Source organism: Asterias amurensis, chromosome 3 (assembly GCF_032118995.1).
Source record: "Asterias amurensis chromosome 3, ASM3211899v1".
Taxonomy (NCBI): domain Eukaryota; kingdom Metazoa; phylum Echinodermata; class Asteroidea; order Forcipulatida; family Asteriidae; genus Asterias; species Asterias amurensis.
Window position 1 is genome coordinate 11,067,080 of NC_092650.1, and position 19,311 is coordinate 11,086,390.

At 35.8% G+C, this 19,311-nt stretch overlaps 1 long non-coding RNA gene across 1 annotated transcript; it reads right to left on the minus strand.

Annotated features, from left to right (window-relative positions):
• Window positions 1-12,034: 12,034 nt before the first annotated feature.
• Window positions 12,035-15,832, minus strand: LOC139935438 (uncharacterized). Its single transcript, XR_011785806.1, has 3 exons — window positions 15,742-15,832; window positions 12,775-12,954; window positions 12,035-12,136 (listed from the first exon to the last, which is right to left on the minus strand). It is a non-coding gene; the product is annotated as an uncharacterized lncRNA (long non-coding RNA).
• Between the last annotated feature and the right edge of the window lie 3,479 nt (window positions 15,833-19,311).

Here is a 19,311-nt window from a genome sequence, read left to right on the forward strand (position 1 = left end):
ATTATCAGAGAGCCACAGAGAGACTTAACCAAGGTCAGTGAGCGACAGATACTTAAGAGATAATTATGTACTTAGGCAATTGTTTAACAATGATCTATACCACCCCCCCCCCCCCAAAAAAAAAAAAAAATAAAAATAGATGGAAATTTCTGTTTTATTCCATTCAGACCTGTTCTGAGTGGTTTTTGTTTTGCACTTTCAACTGTTTTTGTATGCTGGGTGTCAGCTATTTGGCGGTCTGGTTCACCACCGTTTATCTGTTTACACTGTATTTATAAATTGTTTTGTGGTTCTTATTAATGTATATTCAACTAATGTGTTTTATATTTATTCAGTTGTCTGTAATTGCTGTGGTTTCACACAACTCTTACTTACCTGCTTCTTGTCATTGTGTCAAGTAATCTATTTATTTTTAACTAATTGTATTTTGTCTACTTCCAGCCGTAACTGTAAATGATTTATATGAAGCAAGCCAACTGAATTAATTGACTATTGAAGATTATTAAAGTTTTTTTAATTGAATTGAATAGCCTCTGTGCCTTTTATCAACTTCTTTCTTCAAGAAACAACCTGAGGTTTGACACGCTCATTTTTCGACTGTCACCAAATCTACCACTGTTTTGGACTGTAAAACCGCTCTGGTTACAGAGTTCAACATTCATGTTTTTGATCCCAACAACAAAGAATCCAAGGTTTTTCTGAACATGCTTGAGGCTGCTGGTTTAAACCAACTTGTGTTTTCATCTGCTCTACCCTAGCTATTCTGTACAAGTACTTGTACACAATAGGCTTGTACACAATTTCAGGCAAACTTTGATAATTTCAGGCACAATTTCATACGTTAAAAAGGCTAAAATTTGATCATTTCAGGCAAAGTTTGATTAGTATACACAAGGTAAAGTTTGATAAGAACACAAGGCTTGAACACGATAGCCTTGTACACCATTTTAGACAAAACTGGATAATTTCATGCAGAATTTGATTATTGTCAATTTAATAAGTACATGTCCACATGGCTTTATACACAATTTCCAGGCATTATTTGATAATTGCAGGTAAAATTTGATAAGTAGGCAAGGCTATTGTACACAATAGCTGCGTACACAATTTAAGGAGAAATTTGACAAGTACACAATGCTATCGCTTGTACACAATAGCCTTGTTCACATTTTCACGCAAATCTTGCTAATTGCCAGGCAGAATTTGCTAATTGTCTGACAAAATTTGATAAGAACACAAGACTTTTACCTTGTACACATGTTTAGGCATAAGTACGCAAGGCTATATTGTACACAATAGCTGCGTACACAGTACACAAGGCTATTTATAGTCTTGCAATTTGATAAAGTACACAACTCCTGGCAAAGTTTGATAATTTCAGGCACACAAGGCCTTATACACAATTTAGGCAGAATTTTGGGAGTGGACAAATACAATTTCAAGAAAATTGTTGATATATGCAGGCAAAATTTGATGATTACACAAGGCTTGTACACTATTTTAAGGCAAAATGTGATATATAGACAAGGCTATTATACTCTTGTACTTGTTTTTAGGCAGAATTTAGGGAGTACACAAGGCTACAGTCTTGTACACTATTTCAGGCAAAATTTGATAATTTCAGGCAAATTTGATGATTACACAAGGCTACAGTCTTGTACACTATTCCAGGCAAAATGTGATATATAGACAAGGCTACAGTCTTGTACACTATTTCAGGCAAAATTTGATGATTACACAAGTACACATCTGGCAAAGTTTGATAATTTTAGGCACACAAGGCCTTATACACACTTTCAGGCGAAACCTGGTAAATACAAATGGCTATAGTAGTGTACACATTAGCCTTGAATAGATTTTTAGGCAAAATTTGATAATTTCAGGCCAAATGTTGATGATAAACGGGGATAATTCGTGTAATTTGACCATTTCATGCAAACTTTGGTGCATACACAAGGCCAGGTGATCTTGTTTAGTACACAATTGTATACAATTTCAGGCAAAATTTGATCGCTTCAGGCAAATTTTGAAAGCACACAAGGCCAATTTCAGGCAAAGTTTGATAACTTCAGACAAAATTTGATCAGTAGGCAGAATTTAGGGAGTACACAAGTACACAATATTAGACAAAGTTTGATATATTAAGGCAAAGTTTGATAATTTCAGGCACACAAGGCTTTATACACACTTTCAGGCAAAACCTGGTAAGTAAAAATGGCTTTAGTAGGGTACACATTAGCCTTGAACACATTTTCAGCAACCATTTTATAATTTCAGGCCAAAAGTTGATAACACAAGTCTTACACTATTTCAGGCAAAATTTGCTACTTTTCAGTCAAAATAAACAAAAAATAGTAGAAAAGGCTGGTTAAGTAGACAATTTTAGGCAAAACTTGAAAGCTTCATGCAAATATGAAAGGCTTAAAATTTTAACACATTTTCAGGCAACAATTGATAGTCTCAGGCTAAAATTGAAAGTACACAAGGCTTTAGTCTTGTACACAATAAGTCTGTGCACAATTTGAAATATACACATTGCTTTAGTCTGTACACAATTTCAGGTCAAATGCGATAATTCCAGGGAAAGTACACAAGGCTTGTTTACTGTATAGTTCTTATTTTCAGGCAAATTTGATCATTTCAAGCAAAATTTGATGATTACACAACGCTACAGTCTTGTAGGCCTACACTATTTCAGGCAAAATTTGATAATTTCAGGCAAAATTTGATAATTTCAGACAAAATTTGATGATAACATTATTTCAGGCAAAATTTGATCATTTCAGGCAAAATTTGATCAGTACACAAGGTTATAAGTCTTGTACTTGTTTGAAGGCAGAATTTAGGGAGTACACAAGTCTTGTACACAAGTACACAATTTCAGGCAAAATTTGATATATTCAGGCAAAATTTGATAAGTGCACAAGGCTTGTGTACTGTATAGTCTTGTACTTATTTTCAGGCAAAATTTGATAATTTCAGGCAAAATTTGATGATTTCAGACAACATTTGATGATTACACAAGGCTAAGGTCTTGTACACTATTTCAGGCAAAATTTGATAATTTCAGAAAAATTGTGATAATTTCAGACAAAATTTGATGATTACACTATTTCAGGCAAAATTTGATGATTACACAAGGCTTGTACTTATTTTCAGGCCAAATTTGATCAATTGAGGCAAAGTTTGAAGATTACACAAGGCTATAGTTCTGTACACTATTTCAGGATAAGTTTGATAATTTTAGGCAAAATTTGATCATTTCAGGCAAAATTTGATGATTAAACAGGTGATGATTACACAAGGCTACTGTCTTGTAAACTCTTTCAGACAAAATTTGATGAGTACACAAGGTTATAGTATGGACTTGTTTTTAGGCAGAACCTAGGGAGTACACAAGGCTATAGTCTTGTTCTTATTTTCAGGCAAAATTTGATGATTACACAAGGCTATATAGTCTTGTACTTATTTTCAGGCAAAATTTTATCATTTGAGGCAAAATGTGATGATTACACAAGGCTACAGTCCTGTACACTATTTCAGGATAAGTTTGATAATTTCAGGCAAAATTTGATGATTACACAAGGCTATAGGCTTGTACTTATTTTCAGGCAAAATTTGATCATTTCAGGCAAAGTTTGATGATTACACAAGGCTACAGTGTACTAGTTCAGGCAAAATTTGATAATTTCAGAAAACAAAATGATGATTGCACTATTTCAGGAAAATTTTTATAATTTCAGGTACAATGTTATCATTTCAGGCAAAATTTGATCAGTACACAAGGTTATAGTCTTGCACTTGTTTTTAGGCAGAATTTAGGGAGTACACAAAGCTATATATAGTCTTGTACTTATTTTCAGGCAAAATTTGATGATTACACAAGGCTATATAGTCTTGTACTTATTTTCAGGCAAAATTTGATCATTTGAGGCAAAATGTGATGATTACACAAGGCTACAGTCCTGTACACTATTTCAGGATAAGTTTGATAATTTCAGGCAAAATTTGATGATTACACAAGGCTATAGGCTTGTACTTATTTTCAGGCAAAATTTGATCATTTCAGGCAAAGTTTGATGATTACACAAGGCTACAGTGTACTAGTTCAGGCAAAATTTGATAATTTCAGAAAAAAAAATGATGATTACACTATTTCAGGAAAATTTTTATAATTTCAGGTACAATGTTATCATTTCAGGCACAATTTGATCAGGTCACAAGGTTATAGTCTTGCACTTGTTTTTAGGCAGAATTTAGGGAGTACACAAAGCTATAGTCTTGTACACAAGTACACAATTTCAGGCAAAAGTTGATGATTACCCAAGGCTATAGTCTTGTACTTATTTTCAGGCAAAATTTGATCATTTGAGGCAAAATGTGATGATTACACAAGGCTACTGTCTTGTAAACTCTTTCAGACAAAGTTTGATGCATACACAAGGTTGTATGGACTTGTTTTAAATCAGAACCTAGGGAGTACACAAGGCTATAGTCTTGTTCTTATTTTCAGCCAAAATTTGATTATTTGAGGCAAAATGCGATGATTACACAAGGCTACAGTCTGTACACTGTTTCAGGATAATTTGATAATTTCAGGCAAAATTTGACGATTAAACAAAGCTACAGTCTTGTACACTATTTCAGACAAAATTTGATGATTATCCAAGGCTATAGTCTTGTACTTATTTTCAGGCAAAATTTGATCATTTCAGGCAAAGTTTGATGATTAAACAAGGCTACAGTCTTGTACACTTTTTCAGACAAAATTTGATAATTACACTATTTCAGGCAAAATTTTATCATTTCAGGTAAAATGTTATCATTTCAGGCAAAATTTGATCAGTACACAAGGTTATAGTCTTGTACTTGTTTTAAGGCAGAATTTATGGATTACACATGGCTATAGTCTTGTGCACAAGTACACAATTTCAGGAAAAAATGTATATAATTATTCAGGCACAACTTGATAAGTACACAAGGCTTGTGTACCATAGAGTCTTGTTTCTTATTTGAAGTACAAAATTTCAGGCAAAATTTGATGATTACACAAGGCTATAGTCTTGTACTTATTTTCAGGCAAAATTTGTTCATTTGAGGCAAAATGTGATGATTACACAAGGCTACTGTCTTGTAAACTCTTTCAGACAAAATGTGACGAGTACACGAGGTTATAGTATGGACTTGTTTTTAGGCAGAACCTAGGGAGTACACAAGGCTATAGTCTTGTTCTTATTTTCAGGCAAAATTTGATCATTTGAGGCAAAATGTGATGATTACACAAGGCTACAGTCTTGTACACTATTTCAGGATAAGTTTGATAATTTCAGGCAAGATTTGATGATTACCCAAGGCTATAGTCCTGTACTTATTTTCAGGCAAAATTTGATCATTTCAGGCAAAGTTTTATGATTACACAAGGCTACAGTGTTGTTTACTTTTTCAGGCAGAATTTGATAATTTCAGAAAAAATTTGATGATTACACTATTTCAGGCAAACTTTTATCATTTCAGGTAAAATGTTATCATTTCAGGCAAAATTTGATCAGTACACAAGGTTACAGTCTTGTACTTGTTTTAAGGCAGAATTTATGGATTACACATGGCTATAGTCTTGTGCACAATTACACAATTTCAGGAAAAAATTTATATAATTATTCAGGCACAATTTGTTAAGTACACAAGGCTTGTGTACAATAGAGTATTGTTTCTTATTTTCAGGCAAAATTTGATCATTTCAGGCCAAATTTGATGATTACACAAGGCTACAGTCTTGTACACTAGTTCAGACAAAATTTGATAGTTTCAGACAAAATTTTATAATTTCAGACAAAAATTTATGATTACACTATTTCAGGCAAAATTATGACATTTCAGGCAAAATTATGACATTTCAGGCAAAATTTTATGAGTACACAAGGCTATAGTCTTGTACACAAGAACACAATTTCAGGCAAAATTTGATGATTACACAAGGCTACAGTCTTGTACACTATTTCAGACAAAATTTGATAATTTCAGACAAAATTTTATTATTTCAGACAAAATTTGATGATTACACTATTTCAGGCAAAATTATATAATTTCAGGCAAAATTTGATCATTTCAGGCAAAATTTTATAAGTACACAAGGTTATAGTCTTGTACTTGTTTTAGGGCAGAATTTAGGGAGTACACATGGCTATAGTCTTGTACACAAGTACACAATTTCAGGCAAAATTTGATGATTACCCAAGGCCATAGTCTTGTACTTATTTTCAGGCAAAATTTGATCATTTCAGGCAAAGTTTGATGATTACACAAGGCTACAGTGTTGTACACTTTTTCAGGCAGAATTTGATAATTTCAGACAAAATTTGATGATTACACTATTTCAGGCAAACTTTTAATAATTCAGGTAAAATGTTATTATTTCAGGCAAAATTTGATCAGTACACAAGGTTATAGTCTTGTATTTGTTTTAAGGCAGATTTTAGGGAGTACACATGGCTATAGTCTTGTGCACAAGTACACAATTTCAGGAAAAAATTTATATAATTATTCAGGCACAACTTGATAAGTACACAAGGCTTGTGTACCATAGAGTCTTGTTTCTTATTTGCAGGCAAAATTTGATCATTTCATGCAAAATTTGATGATTACACAAGACTACAGTCTTGTACACTATTTCAGACAAAATTTGATAATTTCAGACAAAATTTGATAATTTCAGACAAAAATTTATGATTACACTATTTCAGGCAAAATTATATAATTTCAGGCAAAATTTGATCATTTCAGGCAAAATTTTATAAGTACACAAGGTTATAGTCTTGTACTTGTTTTTAGGCAGAATTTAAGGAGTACACAAGAACACAATTTCAAACAAAATTTGATACTAATTTTAATAATAATTTATTAATTTATATTGCGCCCATTCCAAAAAATGTACACAAGCGCATAACAAAGTAATTATAATAACATAACTTTTAACAACAGGAAAATATACAGCAATCCAAACAAACTGAAAATACAAGAACTTTACAGGACAATCCGAAGAGTTCAAATTGCAAAACATAAGATAGACCAAAAACAAACTAGTAAAGGAACAATATATTTATATGCACAATCAGTAAAAAGCTTCTTTAAAAAGATAAGTCTTAAAAAATATTGAGGCTGCCAGCGATCCTAGTATGAGGGGGAGTTTGTTCCAGAGGTGGGGAGCACTTACATTCAAAGGCCTTGTCCCCAAGAGCGGCCTTACTACAACCAACAGGGTGACTAAGAAAAATACCATTATCAGAACTGCGAAGGCCTTAGCGAGATAGGGGTTTGATCAAAACAAGCCTAATTAAATACTGAGGAGCTAAAATATGAAGTATTTTGTAAGTGATCATTCAAATTTTAAATTCAATTCTAAACCGAACAGGGAGCCAATGTAAATCCATAAGTAGTGGAGAAATATGGCAATATTTGAAAGCATTACAGACCAGCCTGGCACAAGCATTTTGCACTCTCTGGAGTTGTTTAATCTTAGTGTTGGGTAAGCCATAAAAAAAGACTATTACAGTAATATAGTCTATTAGAGACAAACGCATGAATGAGTGTTTCAGTACATTCCTTAGACAAAAAAATTATTATGCGCCTAATGTTATGCAAATAATAAAATGCACTACCACAAACTTTAGAAATGCGAGTTTTCATTGACATATTGGCATCAAACCATGCACCTAGACTTCGGGCAAGGGAAACAGGTGACACAATTGACTGCCCAACCTGAATACCATCCAGTGTAACCTTAGATAGTTGCTGACGGGTACCTATGATCAAGAATTCAGTTTTATTGTCATTTAGATACAAACCATTACATGCAAATAATTATAATTATGAGACAGTTTACCATTAATCGAAACCCTTTGTGATCTGCCATCAAGGTATGAGCAAAACCAGTTAAGGGCTGTACCATCAATTCCAAAGCGAGACTTAAGTGTACTCAGTAAAATACCATGATCCAGTGTATCAAATGCAGCACTTAAATGTAATAAAACCAACAGGGTAACATGTTTTCTATTCATAGCCATTAACAAATCGTTTTGAATTTTCAACAGAGCAGTTTCGGTACTATGGAATTTGCGGTAAGCAGACTGCATCAATGAGTAAAAGTTATTCTAAGTCAGACAAGATTGTAACTGACATGCTACAGGGAAGTACACAAGCCTTGTGTACCGTATAGTCTTGTACTTATTTCCAGGCAAAATTTGATAATTTCAGGCAAAATTTGATAATTTCAGGCAAAATTTAATTATTACACAAGGCTACAGTCTTGTACACAATAGTTCAACAGTTTTAGTTTAAGAACCACAATTTGATAATTTCAGGCAAAATTTAATTATTACACAAGGCTACAGTCTTGTACACAATAGTTCAACAGTTTTAGTTTAAGAACCACACTTTTGTAAGTACGCAAGTCCAGTACATCTTTTCAGGCAAAATGTGATAGTTCAGAATTTGTACACAAGGCTATAGTTTTCAACACAAACATTGTCAACCAAACTTGATAACACACATTTCCTAAGCCTTGTCAGTTTCAGGCAAGGTTTGATAACGTTCAGGCAAAATATGGCAACTGTACAAGGCTATATTATTATTATTATATAGGCCTGAGATACAGTTTCAGGCAGAATTTGATAATTTTAAGAGAAAAAGTACATGAGGCCTTGTAAACATTTTCAAGCAACATTTAACAACTACACAAGGCATATGCACCAGTCTAGTAAGTACTAGCTCTTACATTTTCAAGCAAAGTGTTTTTTCTGTACGGAAAGTGTATAATGGCTTTAAACACATTTCCAAACACACAAGCCTTGTACACATTTTGTAGCAAATGCTATACAAGTAGCACATTTGAACACTTTTTCAGGCAAAGTTTTATAAGTACACAAGGCTATATAAAGCACTGTACAAACATTTTCGGCAAAGTTAAAATTTTAGTAAAGGAGGCTGAGGTACAATAGCCTTGTACACAATTTCTGGCAAATTTAATAATTTCATGCAAAATCTTATCAGTACACAAGACCTAATACACAATTTCAGGCAAACCTTGGTAAGTACAAATTTTAGTAACTAACCCAATAGCTTTGTACAAATTTGATAAGTACACAAAGGCCACGTTATTATTATGGTTAATTTAGTTAGCACTGGGACAAGAAAAACAAATACATACAATGATCTGTTGCCCTACATTTGGAATACACAATGAAATTAAGAAGGGAATCAAAGAGTAGGCGACGAGTTCTTAAACGGACGTTTAAAACTGGCAGGGTTGTGGCCATGTGATAAAGGCTTGAGCTGAAGGCGAGAGCCTTTATCGCACCGTAACGACCCTGCCAGGATTTAAACGTCCGCTTTAGATATCGAGTCACTACTCTTTTATTCCCGTTCACAAATGCCCTTATGTTTAAAGCAACTTAATTTACCAGGTATAGACAGTGTGACACTGTTTCATTTGCGTTTTTTTCGCATCGGTCAGTGTGTAATACGCGCTGTTAATAATAGCTATGCCAATTGTGTTCCACATAATTCAATTTGGCGTACATTAGCTTTTGCGCCCAACACACAAAGCTTTTCAAAATTTCAAAATCTTTTGTACTTGAAAAAGATCCTTTACTAATTTTGTTGTATGGATTAGACAAGTGATGATCACAGGTAACACAAAGAAGCTGAGTTTGTCTCATTTCTGTTACATCTTTGTAAAATAGTTCACCTGCTGGGTGATTTAGCTTGAACAAAACATCCATGCAGTAAGCAGTGTGTTTACATCAATATTCTTCAATATGCCTAATTAAATGAACTGCATACTGTACAAAATCCGTTTGCACACAAGTCACTTTACGTCAAGTTGGCTAGTTGTGCTATAATAGAAATGTGTTCAAACTCCAAAATCGGTTTTTACTTGTTTGTTTTAAAGTTTATTTACAGTAAGGGACAAATTCAAAATTAAACAAGCGGTAACTCGGGGGCTTTTTAAGAATCACCCGAGGTAATACAGGGTATTTACAGGCTTGCATACGAACAATAGAGTCATGAATATCCATCTGCACATGCTGGGTCAACTTGGGCATGGTTGGGTGACCGCGGATTTTGTATCCTAACAACTTAACAAAAGGCAAGATTTTTGTGTGGGATTACTTCAGCAAGGGATGATCGGATTAGTGACAGCTGCCTGGCTGCTCCAATAAATGGTCTGCTGATCTATTCAGGTACTCATTGGTTCTAAAGAAACCAATGGACCGCAAACTCCACTTATCTATTGTTGAACAGTATCAATTACGAATTAAATGAGCCTCTGCCAAACCAAAGGGTTGCCGGCGGCGATATCAGAGAAGTAAACTTGGCTCCCTGTGGCCCCAAGAGTTCATTGACCTGTAGATAATTAGCTCATTATGGTCCGACTTCCTTTTGCCTCGTAATACCCCGGGGGAAAATGAAGATTTACCCGAGTTACCGATTGTTTAATTTTGAATTCGCCCCTAATGCCGGTAAAAATCACAGTTACTTACTGGCAACTCAGCTGACAGTAAATTACTGTAATTTTTAAGAGCAAAGTTTTACAGTTTACCCTTTCAAACATTTTAGGCAAAATTTGATAGCACACAAGGCCTTAGTACTCTAAAAAACAAGGACAGTAAAATCATACACAACCTGGAACGTAAAAGAAAACTTAAATTGTGTTAACCTAAATTTTCGAAGGACTGCAACTTGTGTGTCTACAAAAAAGCTTCTTGGCATCAAAAGGTTCTTTAAGGGCTCGAATCTCTTCAACAGTGTTTCCATCAGGCCTGCTGGGCTGCCTCCCTGCACATCTTGTCGCAAATCTTCTCGCACATCTTATAAATGTCTCATTCTCATTGATTGCTGCAATTAAAGTAAAGTAATGGGGTTTGAACAGAGAAAATTGTTCTGAGGTGGGCCGCTCTAGTAAACTTTTCCTTGTTCAAACCTAAGTTGTTTAAGATCTACCAAGTCAGTTTCCCTTCAGGTTTTCCTACTTGATAAGTTAAGTAAGGAGTACATGATGAAAAATCTTTGTTGCAATTTTGGGAATCAATGTGGTACATGGATTCCCTAAAGATTGTGCCATATTGTGCGCCTTTTAAGGCAAGACAAAAAGAACAAGGCTACCATAACTAATATTGGCAAACAACGCCTCTCATGATATTCATAGGCACATTCTTTAGGGGTTCTGACGAATGCATAGTCTCTATCTTCACCAACATACACACAAAAGGAGATTCCATCATCTCCAAATAACGCCTCTCATGATATCTTTGATATTATGTTTTCTGTGGTGATTGCATTGTCCATTTAACAACATCATGTAAATTATGCATAAACAATAACAATGACCCATTCTCATTGATACAATGAACGGACCTGATTCCAATCTTCTTCTTGCAAGCTTAAGTGCAGAACCGACCTTGACACAAATAGTGATGATCAACCATATCTGCAAATAAAGTTTTTGAACATAGATTTAACTGACCTGGACTTTTAACAGATTTTTGTGATGAACAAGGATAACAGTCACCAGAACAGATTTACAACAGTATGAACTGTTAAATACGCTCTTCCATGTAGAGAGTGGAATTTTTTATTTTTATTTTTTTGCTGACAGGAGTGTGGCTTTTGTTCTATTAAGATCAAACCCCTCTGTTTTTCAAAAAGATTTTCATTTATTATGTGGTTTGGTAATTGCACATGTGCCATTGTTTTCTCATACCCCCTACTTGTATATCATCTTGAAGCTACCTCAGTCTACATTTACACATACAAAACGCAAAGGGTCCAAATCAAAGGCTATCTATAATATGTAACTGTTGTTCGTATTATTTGTGGAGTAAAATATATTGTTCTCCAAAAAAGAAGGAAAAAACACAATTTATATCGACTATATATCGGTATGGATCATTCTTCAGTCCTGTTATAAATGTATTGTTTTATACATGGACCATTGGTCATTGTTGTCATGATAATTCAAATCAGTATTACCTGAACATCCCTCATCGCCAAACAAAATCTGAGCAGAACCTAAACATTTGAAGAGGTTTTCCATCTTCTCATTCTACTATGAGCTTTTCAGGTCATGTCTCTTGTAGACCTGCAAAGAAAACACCAACATTCAGAATTTAGAAAATTACTCAAACCGATTTCAACATTGATAGAAATATGTTATGAAATTCAGATTGGCTTTAATACCTTTCTCATTATGCACTACATGTGAAATCAAAGACTGTGAGATGACAAGCACTGTTACATACACTTCTTCTCTACATCCAAGAGTACAAATAATGGGCACATAATACATGAGGTTTTGGTGTTGACGTTCCCCTTGCACAAAACATTGAGGCAGCTTGCATTGCGGCTTCAAGTTGTCAACAATGGAAAGCAAAAAGGACTGAAATCAGTGCTGCTAAAAAATTTAAGCCTAGCACGCCAGCTATCCATTATAGGATGTTTCAAACTCAAAGTTCCAGGGGTTAAGACCAAGAATTAGGTATTCTGGGAAATAGTTGCACAGTGAAAATATACACCACTGGGAACGACTTCTTCCATGAAGGCAATAAGCTTTTTCCATAATGCAGATTAAATTCATGCATACCTAAAGACACCAATGATTTGCCAAACTTGTGTAGAAGGCAGACGCACAAAGTTGGCTTCAATGTGCCACAACTAGGTCATTTTAATGAAAACGGTTCAACTTAATTAAATCTAGAAGAACAAAAAACTTGAGTGTACCTTGCCATGTGTGTCTTGCGTGATGATGGAAAGGGTTTCACTACAGAAAAGCTTCTTGGCATCAGAAGGCACTAGAAGGCACTTGAGCATCCTGTGCACTAGGCCTTGCTGGGCTGCCTCCCTGCCCATCTTTTCGCAAATCTTCTCGCGCATCTTTGATTGTCTAACTGTCAATGATTCCTGTAAGTAACATAAAGCAATGGGGCTTGAACAAAGAAAAATGTACTGAAGCGGGCCGCTCCAGTAAACTTTTCCTTGTTCAAACCTAAGTTGTTTAAGATCTACCAAGTCAGTTTCCCTTCAGGTTTTCTTACTTGATAAGTAAAATAAAGAGTACATGATGAAAAATCTATGTTGCAATTTTGGGAATCAATGTGGTACCATGGATACCTCAAAGATTGTGCAGTATCGTGCGCCCTTTTAGGCAAGACAAAAAGGACAAGGCTACCGTAACTGATATTGACATGGATTTTTACCCACAAAATGGTACATTAGGTAATCAGTGGCATTGTGGCATTGATGCAATGGCAGAAAACATAAACAAAATTATCATGAAAGTCGAATGAGACTTATTGCATTTAAGGAACTTGCAACTTATGCTATACAGAGTGCTCCTGTCTGAAGCGTCATATTGATGAGTAAATTTAATATAAAAACAATTTCCGCAAAGTGAGCATTTTATGAAGTTTTGGTTGGTAGTCGATATCATGCAGAGTGTGTCATTGGTTTTTCACAATTTTATCTCGACCCAGATGGCAGATTGACCTCAAACTTCTACAAAGAGTCAGTTGTGGTATAATACATTGCCAGCAAAGGTTTTGTTAGTAAAACCAAGTTCTGTAATGATTCTTTAAGTTGCTGGAGTTTATTCAGAAAGCCAACTACTGAAACAAACAATCTTGAAGCAGAATTAAAACAGCTCAACCAAATAAAGCTTTTTAGCGTAGCCTGAAGGCACTGGACACTGTTTATTATTACTCAAAATAACAGTAAGCATAAAACCTTACTTAACATAAACCAATGAGAGCTGTTGATAGTATCAAACATTGTGAGAATAGGTTACCTCCGATGTATTTTTCAAATGTTCAAAGACTTCAGGCCTTGAGAATTTTATTTCTTAAACACACAAATGTGTTCAAACAAGGATTTTTGTCATAATTCCCTTTGCTTTGCTGACCAATTCAGTCAAAATTGTTACAGATTTGCTATAAAGGCATGTGTCTGAATACAACTAGTGAGAACAAAATTACCAAAGGTGTCCAGTGCCTTTAAACATTGAAAACCCAGTGAAACCTAAACAAGTATTAAAAAAAGTCTTATTTATTTAAAATAAATGCAACGAAAAGTAGAAATAGAATTTTTGTTTTCTACAAAATAAAGTGTTAAACATTAAAGATTAATTAAAACAATGTGTTGCTATTTTATTGTTTAACTTGCATCACAATTTCTAACAATTCCTGAAGATCACAGATTTACATAAAACTTACATGATCTAATGATGATGATGGTAGAAAACATACCTTAAAATATTTCTGTCTGAAGTGTCATATTTGATGAGTAATAAATAATCTAATTTCGCGTTTGGAGTTCATCGTTCAGTGAGAGTTTTATTCATTTTTGTTTTGCATAAGATGCAATGCAAAATTTTTAGTCATTTTTGTCACTATTTTCATGTGACTCCGATGGCGGACCGATCTCAAACTTCTACAGGTTTGTCAGTTTATGTTTGTGGTAGATACATAAAGTGCTGACACTGACAACAACTTTTTAGCTAGCAAAACCAATTCTGTAATGTTCCTTTAATTTTTCACAAAAATAAGTCACGATAACAGCCCAGTTCTAAAATATAAGCAAGGTTTATAAAATAGGTCACTAACATACTAATTTTTGTGGTAATATACTATGAAAATAGCTTTTTGGTTGTAGCGCCAGTTTTTGTGTGATTTGCTGCTAGAGGGCAAAACATTGACTAGCTTGGAGTGACAAAGATGTCTGTGTGGCACACGGGCATGACAAAGGTCAACCGGGACGCGCACTTTAATGACTAAAAGTAAAGATCAAACAGACGTTATGTCAACACAAAGAATATATTCAATTGTTCGTGGTTTTTGAATTCGGGTTAGAGTTAAACCTATTTTACCCATGTGATTTACCAAGCCCATGACACGTTGTAGCTATGTACCGTTAGTGGCAACAGGGAACTGATCATTTGCTGCTGTTTTGCATGTGTCTGCGCGAAAGCCAGATGTATTGGACAGTGGTCTACATGTAGGTATTGCGCTTTTCAATGATTATCAGATTAAATGTATTCCAGTGCTGTTGGCATGCTCTAACTTGACTGTCCAGGATCGTAACAATGTTTGCTGGAAAATTTAGTTGCTTGCTCTTTGCTAAGCAATGACCAAAATTGGTCCTTGATGATGAACATACCTTCTCAGATTTGCTTATGTTGATTGTGTTGTGTGGATTCGCATGCTAAATATTGAAAAACAATTATTACCTGCAAAGGGATTGGTTCGTCGATATAAGTGCGAGTCCATGCTGCAATTCATGACCTTTTTAGTATGTCCAAATCAATCAGTTAGCACATCAATGATCTGACACCCCAATGATCTAACCTACGTACCCTAGCCCAACCTAACCCTAGCCCAAACCCATACCCTCCCATACCCTACCCTAACCCTAACCCTCACCCCACCCTAACACTAAACCTAGCCTTACCACTTAAACCAAGACCTTGACCAAACACTTTAACCAGGTGTCAGAACAAAGATTTTTAACCAAAAGGACACTTTAAAGTCGATTGGATGGACTCATCAGTGGTAAGCAGATAGTGAGTTATTTATGCATGTCTGAAGCCAAAAATGCCTCGCTGACTGCCGAGGATCAAAGGTTGGAGCCTGCGTGTAAAAGTGTTCTAATATTTCACTAATGGTTAGTTTTCATGATAATTCAAAGCAGTTTTACCTTAACATCCCTTGTGGCCAGACAACATCTGAGCAGAACTCAAACACTATGAGCTCATTCTACTATGAGCTTTTCAGGTCATATTTCTCGTAGACCTGCAAAGAAAACACGAACATTTCAGAATGTAAGAAATTACTCAAACAGTATTCCACATTTATGGAAATATTTTTTTGAAGTTCAGATTGGCTATAATACCTACCTCATTATGCGCTACATGTGAAATCAAAGACTGTGAGTAATGAAATGCACTGTAACCTACACTTCTTCTCTACATCCAGAATTTCAAATGGGCACATAATGCATGAGGTTTTGGTGTTGACGTTCCCCTTGCACAAAACATGGAGGCAACTTGCACTGCAGCTGCAAGTAGTCAACAATGGAAAGCAAAATGACTGAAATCAATGCTGCTAAAAAATTTAACCCTTGCAGGCACGAATGCTGAAAACATTTAAGCGCTTATAAAGTGTGTCATCGGTTTTTCACTATTTTCTCAGGACCCAGATGACCCATTGATCTCAAACTTATGTAAATTGTGGATTACACTGCCAGTAACTGTTTTGTTAGCAAGAAGTTTGGATGGAGTCATACGTGGTAAGCAGATAGTAAGTTTAACTTTCTAATTATGCAAAGATTGAAGCCAACAATGCCTCGCTGACTATTGAGGTTGAAAGGTTGGAGCCTTTGAAACTCTAGAGCAGTGTCTTACCAACTCGACTACCAAGATTGCCTGGTAGCTCAAGGTAGTTCTAATCATAAGTTTAGCAGCAAGGTCTGTGATGCTTTAAGATTTTAAATTTGCATCGCCTTAAAAATTACAAATTACAAATTTTTGTTTTTAGCTGTACACCGTTTACTCAGCACTGTTTACTCAGTATTTTCCCTACGAGTCCTGTAAAAAAGTGTAATTGTTTAATATTGTCGTAACACAGGGGCAAATAGTGAAAACTTCAAAACTTTAGTCCAATAAAATACGATGTAACTTCACACCGGTGTGCAGTGTGATTACACGCACCACGCACAGTATATACCGGTGGGTTTACAGCGGCGTCTTTTCAGAGCGAATAATGCGACTGCCTTGAGCAAGGCTACAGTTGAGGTATCATACGCGGTTAGTTGACACTGCAACTTGCGTTTCTCTTTGCATTAGGCGTACACAAAATGGACCTGCTCCACTCTTCGTGTGGAGGCATTAGTTTGAAATATTATTCTAGAGGGGCAGGCATGCATGCATCAATCCACTTCATTATTCTTAATATCAAATTTTTGATTAAAAATATATAAATCAAATTTAGAAGCTGAGGTGTTGTACTTTATCAGTCCACATGTTTATTATTTCTGTACAACCTATATCCCTGTGAAGCAATGGCTCGTTCCATCATGCAGTGTGTGTGTACCGTGTGTGTCAACGTGCTGTAAAACCAACAATTTAGCAGTTTTTAACAAAAGAAAAACACCAAGTTATAAACCTCTATACCAAAACTACAGTTGTCCACCACCTCATTACATTGTCTTCCTAGACCTGCATGTATCTTCAAGTTCCTTTAATTTTAGGAAAATCACTGTTTAAATGCCGATAAATCCCAGGATGATATTTTGATCAAATGTGGTGAGTGTTTTTTGGCATTGAGAAAGCACCGTCTCGAGCACTCGTAAACTTGCACTGGCACACACTGGGTTTTTAACTCTGCCCTCCCATGCTACTAATTACTATTTATAGCAATCGTGCATTACATTATTGCAAAAAAGTCGCGTTGCATAATTGGGAAGAGTAAAGTTGAATAGTGACAGTCAATGTGAAACTATAAGAAAGTAAACAATGTTTACTCCTCATGAAGAGTAATACTAATACACCTATCAATTGTAAGACGCACCACTTGACCCCGGGGAGGATGCGTCACTGTCCACATGCGAGTCGGATTTGTGAGTCCAAAGACCCACACTGATTAAAGAAAATGACACACTTGTTGCAGATTTGGACGGTCCTCCGAACGATTTTTTAACTAACCAACCGCGGAAAACAACGCACATTACCGACGCACATAAAGTCTCTATGACCAACGCAGGCGCAGTGAATACAAAGTAATTCAACCTTACAGCTACGAGAGCGAGTTTCGCTGTTTTGCAAGTGCATGCACCATTTGAGGTGTTCGAGGTGGTACCGATCGATTTTCGAGACGAGCTGGACCCAGCGCACTAGATATTAAAATGCACAGAAAACAGAGTGGGGTCCTAATAACCGCAATTCAAAGCACACCGTGCACATGTGTACTCGATGGTGCACAATCTTCAAATTGCTCGATACACAATTGGAACTGCCTGTTCTGCATAGCGCAAGTTATAAACTGCGCAAAAAATTGTTGCTCAAATTTGTTGATTGTGCTCGACCGATGAGCGACAGCGGATGCGTGTTTTGCTGCAAAATAAACGATCGCAATCACGATAGCGGCTAATTAGATCGAGCAAAATACAGGTTGTGGCATTGAAAGGTTGGAATGTCTGCAAATACCAACATCATACGAAGACAGGGAGCTGGAAAGTTGGCTTCATTATTTGATTCTCCACCAAATAAACAAAAAACATCGACGGAACATGGCGTACCTCGACGCACATGTTAAAAATTGTTTGACTGACGACTATTGGATTTTGATGTACCCACCATCACTTTATTGAGAGTAAAGACGCAGACTTGACGCACCCTCCCCAGGGGTCAAGTTGTGCATCTTACAATTGATAGGTGTACAATTTGATACACCCAGGGCCCAGGTCGGAATTCATCAACAAACAATTAGGCCTATGAACTCAGAAAGTAATAGTCCTATTTTTATAAGTAATAACTCAAAAAGAATGTTTGGAATAAATGGTTGGAAAAGTTTCCGTATGGCGCCACCACTTTTTCATTCGAAATAAAATAATATAGTATCTAATTTACCTGATTGATATATCCCTTTTTGTAAAAATGAGTGAAAAGGTGGTGGCGCCATACGGAAAGTTATCCGGGACTACTGCTAAAATACCGGTAACATGTACATTGTCCATGTATATACATACATGTATATGTAAACCACAACGTGAGAGGAGACCGTGGGAAGCTTCGCTTGACTACATTGTAATACTAATGTCATAGTCTGGCCCGTCAATGTGTCATGACCGTAGTTTGGAGGCAGCTTAAAAAGTACACGTATCATGAAAACAGTTCAAGGAAGTGCCAAATGGTTTTACGGAAGTGTATTTTGACAGGGATATTAAAAACCAAAGATATACCTTTTCTCTGTAGAATTTCGAACTGCATCATGCAGACGGTTTTCCTTGCAGCTGACACTTGCGGTTTTACGAAGACGGCTTATTTTTAAATCCCGATTAAGGTTTTCAGCCCAACTGCCGTTACCCAGTGGTGTAACCATCTTGCGCACACGAAGTAAATACATGAATGGAGACTGGGATCCGACTACCGTGTTTCCCGCCGCTGCGCCGAAGCTTCACTGTTGCTCAACGTGGGAAACTTTAGACTATCTGCCAATCACCAAGAGAGGGCGCTCTCCACCTCGTAATGTCAGAGCCGTAAAAATAAAT